General features: G+C 45.3%; 1 protein-coding gene across 1 annotated transcript in view; it reads right to left on the bottom strand.

Annotated features, from left to right (window-relative positions):
* The window catches only part of htr2cl1 (5-hydroxytryptamine (serotonin) receptor 2C, G protein-coupled-like 1), a 120959-nt gene that overhangs the window by 61377 nt on the left and 47348 nt on the right, over positions 1–12234 (bottom strand). The window contains exon 2 of the mRNA XM_076724927.1: positions 2570–2700. The gene's annotated coding sequence lies outside the window, so the exon portion shown is untranslated. The remainder of the gene's footprint in view (positions 1–2569; positions 2701–12234) is intronic.

Below are 12234 nucleotides of genomic sequence, written 5' to 3'. Positions count from 1 at the left end.
TATATTAATCCATTAATACGTAAGATACAACCTTGGACGGGCCTTGAGTGGAGCTTGAACATGTACCTGAACATCACATGAAACCAGAACTACCCTGGAGGACATTAAAAACTACTTAGACCCAGAATTTCTAGACTAACTCAATATTACTCCACGAAAAAGTTTAATTCCTGGCCGCATGGAGAGAGCTTTGAAAAGGATATCAGACTTTCATGCGGCGGGAAAAAAAAATATTGTTTCACTTTATTTGACAGGTCTGTCATTTCCCTCAAATTCTAGTTTTCCTGGAGAGAAATGCAGTAAAAAAAAATGTGCAAATCCTCCATTTAAATATAAACACAACTGCACGGCAAACCGAATAAACATTACATGAAATGACTCAGCATTTCTAAAATCGCAGCTATGACCCTTATGAAATAGAAACCGTACGAAATTACCCAGCAGCACTCCCCACACGTTTAGAAAATGGCAGATCTGAGAGTAAATAAGCAGCTTGGAGAGAAGACGTTCTGAAACACACGCTCACACAGAGGTAATCTGTGGTAAAATAGTGTGTTTGTCCCTCGGGGTAGCTCACACACTTTTTTATCAGATGGATTCACACTTCATTATGGCTGATCCCTCCGGCTAAAACACACCCAAACACACATATTTCGCCCCTTCGGCTACAGTGAAGAAGTAATTAAACTTCGTAGCTCCACTGCGCCGACAAAACAAATTGATTCTGGCTTCGGGATCAAAGACGCAGCCAACGCGCCCAAAGTGTGTGCAGTGATGTGTGTGTGTGTACGTTTTGTATACAGCATGTAGGGAAGCGAGGAGGCATGGCAGAAACACATGCAAAGAAATGTTAAGTGAGGTTATCTGACCTTCTTCGCTCTGCTGGTGGACTGCGGAGAGGAAGAACGAGGGAGGAGGAGGAGGAGGAGGAGGAGGAGGAGGGAGATACGGGGAGACGTGAAGCGAGGAGTGGAAAGGGAAGCTCCTCCAGACCTGAAGGCTGGAGAGACTAATTAACTTGAGAGACATGACCTTTCTCTTCGCCTCCCTGAGAGAGAACATGTGTGCGTGTGTGTGTTTGTGTGTGTGTGTTTTGAATCTATACAAGGACATAGTCATCACAGCCAGATGGACCCGGTACATCGTGTCCCATCATCATGGAGAGCTTGACAGCGAGCGGCAGCGAGGAGGAGAAAATTCCCAGAATCCCCTTTTAAAGCCTGACTGGCCTGGAAAAAACATATCACGTCTTTTAAAGGTGTTGCACCTCGAGAAATAGGACATTTTGGACTGGTTCGTCCACTTCAGGGGGCAGTTTGAGGACATGCTTTTTGGGTTGAGGTTGTGAGGTTTTTGGGATAAACCTGGGATTAGCTGTAGGGTTAGGCAGATAAATAGATGAATTGCTTTATTTGACAATGAAAAAGGGAAATACAAGACTGATATGAGTGTAAAACACTGCTCAGTCTGCAGAGAACTGCAGGAGTATCAGCAGGCAGCCATACAGCGTGGGTCATTCGCCAACGACTCCCAAAATGACATATATGACCACATATACCACCATATCATCCACATACAGGCTTATAAAATGTCACATTTCCTCTTACTCCTTTGCTCAGAGTCATAATTCCTGCAGCCAATAGAAGCTGTTGTCATTTTAACCCAAACAAATGTCGTATTTCTGCACTCAAACAAACAATGCTCTTGCAGGACTGTCTCAAAATAAACTCATGCAGACATTTCACATCTGGTTTTGGTGAACGGCAACATGTGAAGTTGACTGACCAATCGGAAAACGCCCTAACAGCGCTGACCTTCGAGGGAACAGAAAACTGCACGAAATGGAGAAAGCCATCACATTAGCAGGTGGTCAAAGACAACCAAAACAAACTAAAACAGCTACTGTAGGTTAAATCTGTTACCGACCAAGCTATAGATGCTAACTGGTAGTTAGCAGGCCACAATGACTCTGACCAGATACACAGGAGCAAAGAAATGCACTGTCAACGTGTGTGTGTTCGTTAGCCACTTGGCTAACTAGCACCCAAGCAGGATGGCAAACAACTGAGCTAATTAATGAAGCGTCAAAGTTGGACAGAGAGACAGAGAGACGCTGAGGCAGGGAGGAGAGAGAGAGTGTGTGTTTGTGCGTGTGGAGCCATCCCCTTAAATAGACACCATCGGATGCAGCAGGAGACCAGGAGGAGACGGAGTTGAAAAAGACGGAGGAGGAGAGGGGAAACCAAGCATCCGCTGGAGGGGGGGGGGATTTAGGAAATGTGTGAGTGCATTGTGCATACTGTATGTCTGCCTGTGTGTGTGTGTGTGTGTGTGTGTGTGTGTTCATGCCCTTGTGTGGGAGTTTTCCTGCTCAGGGACAGATGGTGGCACACAACACTGAACGCTGATGTTCCCTGTCTGAAACAAGCCCACAGCTCCTCCGAGCTCTCGGCTACTGCTCGACATTGGACTGTGTGTCGTCGTGTGAGAGCAGGCGAGCACTTAAGAGCAACTGAAGCTAATTTTACCTCAGAAGGAGAAGCTGTGTGCGGCTAACTGTTTTACTCACTCTTGCCGAATGCTGGTTTGGTCTTCATGTGGAACAAGCCCCCCTTGGACGAGCCGCCTCGGTGTTCTGTTGCATCCACGTTCGCGTTGGACGGACTTTCTTCAGCAACATCTGACGCCTGCTTTTTCAGTCTGAAACGGAAAGAAAAAGCTCATGAATTCAACTCTACATGCATCCAGAGGTGTCGGACATGCTAGCAAGCTAATATTTAAATATCCACACTTGGTTATCTTCGTCAATCACCAAAATCCATGCAAATCCAGGAAACCCAACAATCCCTGTGGGCCTGCTGGATGGCAGTTGTCCAACATTTTGGTGGTTTCCTCCATGGATTACCACATAATTTGGTGGAAATATTCATGGTTCCCAGATGATGTGCTCTACCATCTTTAATGATACCCTGACTTTGCCTGTAGCGCCGCCAGCAGGTTGACATTTGTGTTTTTTAGGATAATTTGACATCTATTGGGTGGATTGCCATTGAATTTGGCACACACGTCCCTGCTCCCCTCTGGATGAATTGTAGTAACTTTAGCACTCACACATGATTTTATGTGGCGCCTCCTTCAGGTCAAAGCTTGAATTCCTGCAAAACTTCGCTTCATGACCAAATACTGATATCAAAACAAATTACAGCTCCATCAGCCTCAGCCGCATGTTAGTGCTAATTAGCAAATGCTAGCAGCTGATGTAAAGATTCTGTCTGAGTGTGTGACAGTTGGTTAACTAATAATTAAAGCTACATTACAAACATTTATGTCTTCACATTTGCAGCCAGTCTGATGCTGATTAATGCTTCGTAATGGAGCAGCAGCAGATTAGACTGATGTGAAAACGTGCACCAGCATCTGCGAAAAGCTATTTGTATATGAGCGAAGGTTTTGACATTAAAACATTGACTTTGGCCACTGGGCAGCGTTCTGCTTGAAAAATCTAGCTCTGGCTGTCAGGCTAAAATGAATCAGGCTGCGTCGGGCTCTCGCCAAAATGTCAGGCCTGTGCTGCGCTCTTGTTTCAGTAGAGTAGATTACCCCTCTCCTTTACATTTACAACTCATTTTTCTGCCTTCAGAAGAATCCATTTGCAGCCATCCATTCTTGTTCAGCACAATAAACAGCCTCCCACAGACTGAGGTAATCCATCACAGTAAACATGAAGCAGTCATTTGGTTTAGTCAAAGTGCTGGTTTTATTGTTACTCCATTATCCCTGAGTTGAATGTTGTCTTATGAGTGTGCCTGTTATTTCACACTCCACTTACTGTCAGTCACCTGGCATTCAAAGGAAGCGACAGAAGCGTCTGAGAGGATGTAATCCATCGCCAACATGTCGCCTCACAAACTTTGTTGCGTCTTTACACCGAGAGCCTTTGTTAGTCTGGTCAGCAGCTCGTTGCAAATCAGCCACAGATCTAAACGCTAATAATGGGTCTACACACCGTATTCATTTCAAAGTGATTAAGGTAGATGTGAACTTAATGCCTGTTAATTGAATTGACTGTTAATATGTGTAATCGAATCTAATCGCGTGTCAATTTTAAAAAATGTCCGCCACTACAGCAGAAATAAACATGTTTACAGCCTGGTACAAAACCAGCTTTGGTCTCTAGAGCTTATTTCCCAGCTGCACGGGGGGGGACTCTTTATATAAATCACTCGTTTAAATTACATTAAGGCTTGAAGTTATGCATTATTATGGGCAAACAGCTAGCTGCTGGGTTCATTCGGCTCGCCTCTGCTCCACCCACGCTCCACCTCTTTGCCCATTTTTGGATTAGCGGGGACTTTGATGGAGCGAGACCTTAAAGGTGCACCTGGCACATTTCTGTCCACATAGCGGATCTGTAAAGTTAGAGAAGTGGACGAAAACAGATCTGTTTCTGCACAAAGCGAAAGCGTACCACACACAGGACTCCACCAAAGCTCCCTGACACGAAGCAGGTGTGGGAGGATCTTATTATCTGATTAATGCACCCTTCAAACAGCAGCAAAATACTGCACCGCTGACCGCAGACCAGGGTTTTGTTGGTAAATGGTGCAATCGCTCTCAAGATAAACTTTAACCTTAAACCGCTTCAGAAAACTTTTGGGTTCGGTAGCTGTTTAGGTTGAGCTGTTTTCGTAATGTTCGGGGCACTCTGGAACGTACCCCTCTGTCTCCGTTTGGATCGTCTCTACCTTTAAACGTCCTGAACTGACCTCGCACCTACACGGATTTTAAAACAATCTCTCTCATACACACACAAAAACACACTTCAGTGTGCGCGAGCCTGTCTGCACAAAGGATTTAATAACCACAAAAAAGACACACTTCTCATTATTTAAAGAAAAACAAAAGCTACAAAAACTCAAAGCTCCGTTGGTGCTCGGCCCTATTTGGGAGTTTGTGCATTCGCGTGTGTCCCATATAGCTGGAAAGCTTTATATTTGTATTGACTTCTACAAAAACAACATATATCGATTCTCCGTCCTGCCTCCCCTCTCTCTCTCTCTCTGTTTCTTTTTTTCAGCTAATTGTTGAAGGCCACTCTGAAACTGAGTGAGTCCAGCCGGGATCCCCCCGGGCAGCCACCTCAGACCCACAGCATTATCACAATAAGCCACCATCACAAGCAGCCAATATAAGGAGCATGAGGGTCGAAGCCACAGCTGCTGATAGTGGGAATAAAACAGTGACACTGTCAAATTTCTGTGCAGTGGAGAACTTCTCGGTTTGGATTTCCAAGTAAACTTTTTAACTTTCATGTATCTGGGGAGATGTACACCCTGCTTAACATTCACACAGTAACACGCCAGGGTGCTGAAAAGTTTACTCCAAATACATGTGAGTAAAAAGGTCTGCTAATTGCTAATTCGCTAATTAGATCCCCTGTTACCACCAGAGCTGGCACGGCTGTGCTTTTTGGGAACCGAGCGTGTCGCGAGCCAATCAGAAAGCTCGGATGAAACAATGATAAACAGTAAACACTGTGCGCTCTCCACCGGGCAACACAAGCTTTTCCTCAATCTTTAAAAAGCTTCTCACGCCCTCGGAGTTGTTGCATAAGATCTCAAAAAGCAACACTCAGGCTCTGATGTAACGGCTCCAAAGGGTGGAAATCTGGAAATTATCTAACTTGATTTAATTTTGCTTCTGGAAATTATCGGAGTGCAATCAGTCTGAAGGTAAAACCGAACACTTGCTGCAGCGGCGCAAACACGTGGCCTGCAGCCGCAGCCCCTTTGGGAGGAAAATAATAGTTTAATTTATAATATATTACATCATCTAATTATAGAAACCTGAGTTGAAGCTGAGGTCACATTAGATGCATAATAGCTAACCAGGAAATTAAAGGAGCATTCTGGTGTTTTTGCATGTTTTATAAAGCATTATTATACAATAATATAAGCAATATTCTACCATGTTCATCTCAGTCCAGCGTGTTAGCATGCTAACATTTGCAAACTAGCCTTAAACACACAGTACAGGCAGGTTAATGGGAATATCATTAATTTGCAGGTATTCAATCTTTGACTTTGATATTGGGCAAACTCATTTTGACCTGATGATGCTGAAAGATTAAATTACAGTGAACACACTCTTTATCCACAGAAATAACATCAGCGGCAGTTTGGTGGATTTTGTAATGATATGCTGCACAGTCAGATATTGCCAAGAGCAGACACACACACACACACATACAGACAAGATGCATATCTCACTACCCACATGTCGGAAACAGGAGGACGTCTCCTTCATACACAGTGGAGTAAAATAAAACATACAGCACTCGTCCAAACCACTCAGGCAGCTTTCTGCTGATTGCACTGCTCTCTCTTCAGGGATCTCTCCTCTAAAGACGCAGTTTAAGTCATCAATGCACAATCAATACAATTTCCATACACAAGGGCAACGCGTGCACACTCACAAGGAAGAGGGAATATTATTTACTTTGCTGGCAATCGTTGCCGACATCCCCTTTAACCTGATTTAACGCTTTCAGTCGCTTACCCGACAAAATTCAATCAGCTTTGATTCAGCAAATCAATGCCGGACATCACCTTTGCGTGATGTTTCATCAAAATGCTTAGCCACGATTACAACCTACGAGATCAGATGTTGTAGTGAACTCAGGCCACGTCATTCTGCAATCAGTTTGGCTGAGCAGCACGAGTCATGACGTCAGGAAAAGGCGACTAAGCAAAAGAACTCCGGTTTTACAACCACATAAATATGAAGCACTTAAAGTAATCTACAGAGAGGGCTTCGTTAGCGAGTGAGCTCGGCCTCAGGACGAACGACCTGCCGTTCTCTGAGCCAATAGGAGCAATTACAGTCACACAGTTTTAAAGTCTTGGCCATGTCTGAGCTGATCTGAACGACACAGGTGTTCGAAAATCAGCTGAAGTGACAGCTTGGTCACAAGGGGAGAGACAGGTGGTGCAAACATCCACTGCCTGTTCAACTTTATGGATTATTGTCCCGTTTCTAAGAATAATCCATATGAAGATCGTCCTTTTTCACCGTAAATATACAAGTTTTTGGCTTTAAATGAGTAGGAATGCTTCCATTATAGACTATTCAAGTTCACTCACAAAGGTGGAAAACACTCAGTTATTTCCTTAGTTTTTCATGTCAAAAACTGTGACATGAAACTGTGACAAACATCCAGAGCTGTTGTTTACATGGTCGTCTGATGTGGGAAATAGCAGATCCAGGTTTACAGGTAAGATGTGGGTAAAAATAACTGTGCTGATGAACTATATACGAGAAGTCTTAAGTCTAGAAAAGAGGAAAAAAAAGAGCTTGTGTGAGATATTGAATGCACACACTGCCCATTTGGACGTTGAACTGGGTATTAAAATGCACCGCGGAGCAAAAGGCCGACTCAGCTCGGGAGATTATCATCTTTATAAGCAAACAGACCACTTTTAGGGTTCCCTCGGGATTCAGTATGCCGTGGATCATCTCAGCTTCCAGGAAAAAAAAGAGATAGATGATTTCACTGAGCATGCGTGGTCAATAAAGACTTAATTCAATCTATTTATCATCTCAGATGGTATAAAATGATCCTGGCTTGGCTTCAGTGAACTTCATGGAGGCTACACGCTCGACATGCACACACACACCAGATATCAATATCAAATCAAGAGTCCACCAAACATCTACCTTGTGAGTACCTGGAGGCTTAAACGGCAGCTCTGAAGGGATTGAAGCTTGCTCTTTGGTGCAGGGCAGCAACACTTCAGCTTGACTTACGTGACTGAGTAAAGAAGGAGTTTAATGGAGACTAAGAATTCAAGCAAAAAACACAAAGAAACGTGTGTAAACACTCCTGCAGCATCACTGATGTCACTGGGCTGCACATTCAATATGTTCCCAACACCTTTTTTCATTTCACACTGTCACCTCCTCTAATGTCTTCTTGCACTGTGTGTTGGCACGAGTGTCAGTGTTGGACGCCATTTGCACCTTGTGTTAACATGCAATCTGGATCTCCTTTCTGGAAATGGACACATGCATACAGAACGAGCCGGGCGAGGTGGAGGTGGTCACCTCACTCCCCCTCTTCCTGCTAGCTTTAGCCACAAAAGCAAAGTAGCAGAAGTAGCTATCACGTCCACTCGTGTCTACATGTTTGCTGGTAAACCCACCAGATGACTGATTTGCATAACGAGATGCTGTCACAATACGGGCAGATAATCAAGACACCAGGCGCTTGTTGATACCAGGTGTCAGTGCAACAAGCCTGGACTGAGTGATGCTTGACTGCCTACAGGAAGTAGGTGTTGGTATCAGCCTGCGCAACATACCAGCTACTAACCTCAACCTGCTAACCTGCGTGGTTAGCAGGTCCTTCACACACACACACACACACACTTCTTTGTTGAATTGTCATGCAGCACAAATGCGACTTCTTCATGTGAGCCCATCACTCCTCTTCGTCACAGTCTCTCCTTTCGCCTGCTTCCTCTACCTTTTCTCTCCCCTCCCTCCCTCCTGACTCTATCTCTATCTGCCTTCCTCCTCCAAGTCCATTATTTCTCCATTAAAATCCAAGATGACCCATGTAATTGCCTCCAGCGACTGGGTCCTAATGAAAAAAAAAAAAAAACCACATTGCATTAGCGGCGAGACGCCGTGTGTGCGAGCCTGTGTGTGTTTCTGCATGTCAGGCTGTTGGGCCTTGACCAAGCAGATAATATTCTGCCTGTTTCACCCTTTAAACCAGCATCCGTGTGTGTGTGTGCCAACCTTCCGGAGCCTTGACCAATGCAGATAATCGTCTCTCAGACCCTCGTTCCACCCTTTTAACCCGCCTGTGTGTGTGATTGTGTCTGTGTGACTCAAGCTGCATTCACTGACATGCATAAATATGAAGTCCAAAGCGCCGGCGTGAGTCAGTTGATGACAGAAGAAAGGGCATTCAAGCATACTACATGTGGATGTGTGTGTGTGTGTGTGTGTGAGAGAGGGAAAATGAAACGAAGAAGAGAGCAGCGGGTAGAGAGAGATTGTAAATGCAAAGGAGAGAGGGGAACAAGGGGGGGAGACATTTGTTAAACCGGCATGTCCTCCACTGGATAGATGCAACAAAATGTCTGTGCTGTGGCTCAGACGCACACAAACACGCACAACAAACGCTCCCTCATTGATTTGAAGGTACGAGAAGAAAAGAAATGCACAATACACACAGCAGCAGCAGCAGAGTACTGTTGATCCTGAGCAGACAGCGAGGACGCAGAGGAGCAGACAGGCTACAATCACTGCAGCCGTGTCACAGTGATAAAAATGTCAGCGTTGCATTAACGCTGCTGTAAAAACAGCCAGCTCGGTTTTCACCAAACGGGCTTCATGAAATGTGTCTCCTGCTTGAACGTCGGGCGTGTGCAGACGTATTACGATCGGTCTGAGCGTGCGACCGAACCTCGGGATTAGTCTGAAGGTGAGCAGGACTGAATGAAAGCAGGTTAAAAAAACAATGAAACACCTTAAAACCCACATGTGACGTAAAGCGTCTGCGTGAAACAATCTTGTTCAAAGCCGCGCAGAGCTGGCAGGTAGCACGCCGGTCAGCTGGGCAGATTTTCTAAATAGCGAGGACGGCTACATCAGGGCCTCTCAAACTGTTTTAGATTTGGGCCAATTCCTGCCGGGGCGCCCGCCGTTTGATGAGCTCTTTCAGGGGGGTTGTGACGCCTGATTAATCGCCCTGAACATCAACAGTCTGGCTGCTTCGCGATCGGATCAAAGACCAAAGATGTCAAAAAACCTTCGGTCAGCTGCCACCGTTTGACTTCCCACATGGCTGCTGTCAACGAATCTGTTACAGACAGTTCTGAGCCTGTTTTTAATGTTTTGGGAGTCGTGTTTTACATCTCGTGACTCACTGTAGTCTCGACAAAAGCCGTTCAGCTCAGCCACGAGTTGCATTTTTCTGAAGGTTGTCACTGCTAGAAAGGTAATAATTGCGTTTTGCTCCTTACTGAGGTGGCACTGGGTGCTGGTGTTGCATTGGAATGCATGATATAAAAAGGTGCTGCTAATATTCTGTATGTAAATGAGGTGGGCAAAATATTAGGAACACCTCTCGATACAATGCAGCACCACTGCCTACAACCTCAGTAATAAACGTGTGGTTGAATGCCGATGTTTGCCGTCGTTCACGGTTGCTAAAATTGATCAAACCGAGGAACTAGGAGGAGCTTGATGGTTCAAACACGTCCTCTGCCAGAGTCCATGAATCAAAAACAATAAATAGAAGTGGAAGTGAATGAAAACGACTTTCAAAGAGAGGCCAGGCCAGAAATAAAGATCACGACAATGAAAGGAAACTTTATGTCACTTCACGTCGTCCCTTCTTTCATTTTCTTCTCTTCCTCTGCAGCCTTCATTTATTCCGTTTCTTTCTTTCTTTTTTTTTGTCTCTTGCGTTTCACCCTCCCTGACTTCCCTCTCTGTGGTTCCCTCAGGGGTAGCGGAGGGAAATTAATACTCTCCTCGCCTTTGCTCCTTCAACCATTGTGGCATCTAGTTATCTATCGTCCTCTTTGTGCGTACGTATAATACGTGCGTGTATCCATGGATCGCCCTGGCTGAAGATCATTTTCTTACCTTTTCACTGCCTTCATCACTCGTTCTACTCTTTGGGTAGACTTTGTGTAAAAGTGTGGGTCTGATAATGCATCTTTAAATCACTCCTTCTTCTTCTTTCCTGTCCTCCACCTTCCTGCACCCCAGGATTGATCCATAAATCCCTTTATTATTCGTGCGTCACTTTCTCTTACACTTGACACCTTTAAATCTCTCCGCCTCCTCTTCCTCATTCTCCCATTTCTAATTTCTGGCACTTTTTCTGCCATTAATCTCTCGCTATCCTTTAAATCTCCCTCTGTTTGGTCCATTCACTCCACCTTCCTGTAGGTCCCTATATCTCCCCCCTCCTAAGAATCGCCCTGTCATTTCTCCGCCGCATCGCCTGCCCTTTTGTGTTTATCGCCGCATCTTCGCAGTGTCACCTTCTCGTTTTCCTGAGGGAGTGAACAGTTTCGCTTGAAGCTGCGGTTCATCTTTTGCGCCCGAGCAGAACGAGACGGGAGTGCAGTAATCGTAACAGTAAATAACACACAGAAGGCGCTCGGTGCTTGTTTAAAGGACTGTATGAATTTTTTTATGTGCTGACTCGTCCCTCTCTCGTCTTATCATCAATGCGCAGCTTCAGCAATAATCTCATATCGCGTAGTTTCCTTTCAGCGAGTTCTACGCAGCCATATTTATTTCCACCCAAGAAAGATGTACATGTGGACAGATCTGCACGAGCCATCGAGAGCACAGGGAGAATTCCCAGTGTTGAAAATGCTAAATGAAACGAGTAAATCACAGAGAAAACAACACAGGCCAGCTGCACTGCAGAGCGTCAGCCCCCCCGCCTGCTTTTAACCGGCGAGGGGGTGAAACGGACAGCGCAGGAGAAAGAAGTAGAGCCGAGATAACTACAGGTAACTTCAACGAGCGAGGGACGTGGTTAACGAGGAAAACAACACACCAGCAGGGCCGCCCGCAGCACGCCGCATCACGACCGCCTTTCCCGAGCTGACTGCATGTTTTTAAACGCTTCATCATGCCAGGAAGGCAGGAGATGCATGGAAAAAACCTGGAGCGCACTCGTTTCTGTCAGGTTGGGGAGCTCCGAGGAAGTGCAAAACAAACACAGCAGAAGTGCACAAAATGATCGATGCGAATTCTGTTGCCTTGATTATGGAAGAACAGTCGACTTTCCCTTGAAGCTGAAACTGACGCTTGGCTGTTTTTACCTATTTTGGAAAGTAAAAGTCAAAGATGTCTCACTGAATTATCATCCCAGTCCGGACCGACACATCCGACACAATATGAACAAATGGGCATTCTTTGATTTAGCCTCGGCGCACGCTGCCATGCATCACCTCTTTGTTCAAATAAATGGAGATCTGGCGTGCCAAGATTTGTCTGACTTTATTTCCTTCGCTGACAAATGTCTTCTCTGTTCTCCACTGCGTCTTGGTCTGAAGGCCCACAATGATTGAGTCGAAACAGTTTGGAGAGTTTTGTGTGAGTAACGCCGTGGCCATCTGCCATTTGCTAAAACGCGTGCTGGCACAGAAAGAGGAAGGTTCTCACTTTGCACTGGGGAGCCAATTGTACTCCAGT

The sequence above is a fragment of the Chaetodon auriga genome, chromosome 24 (genome assembly GCF_051107435.1).
Source record: "Chaetodon auriga isolate fChaAug3 chromosome 24, fChaAug3.hap1, whole genome shotgun sequence".
NCBI classification, from domain to species: Eukaryota; Metazoa; Chordata; class Actinopteri; order Chaetodontiformes; family Chaetodontidae; genus Chaetodon; species Chaetodon auriga.
This window is presented reverse-complemented; position numbering and strand designations above follow the sequence as displayed.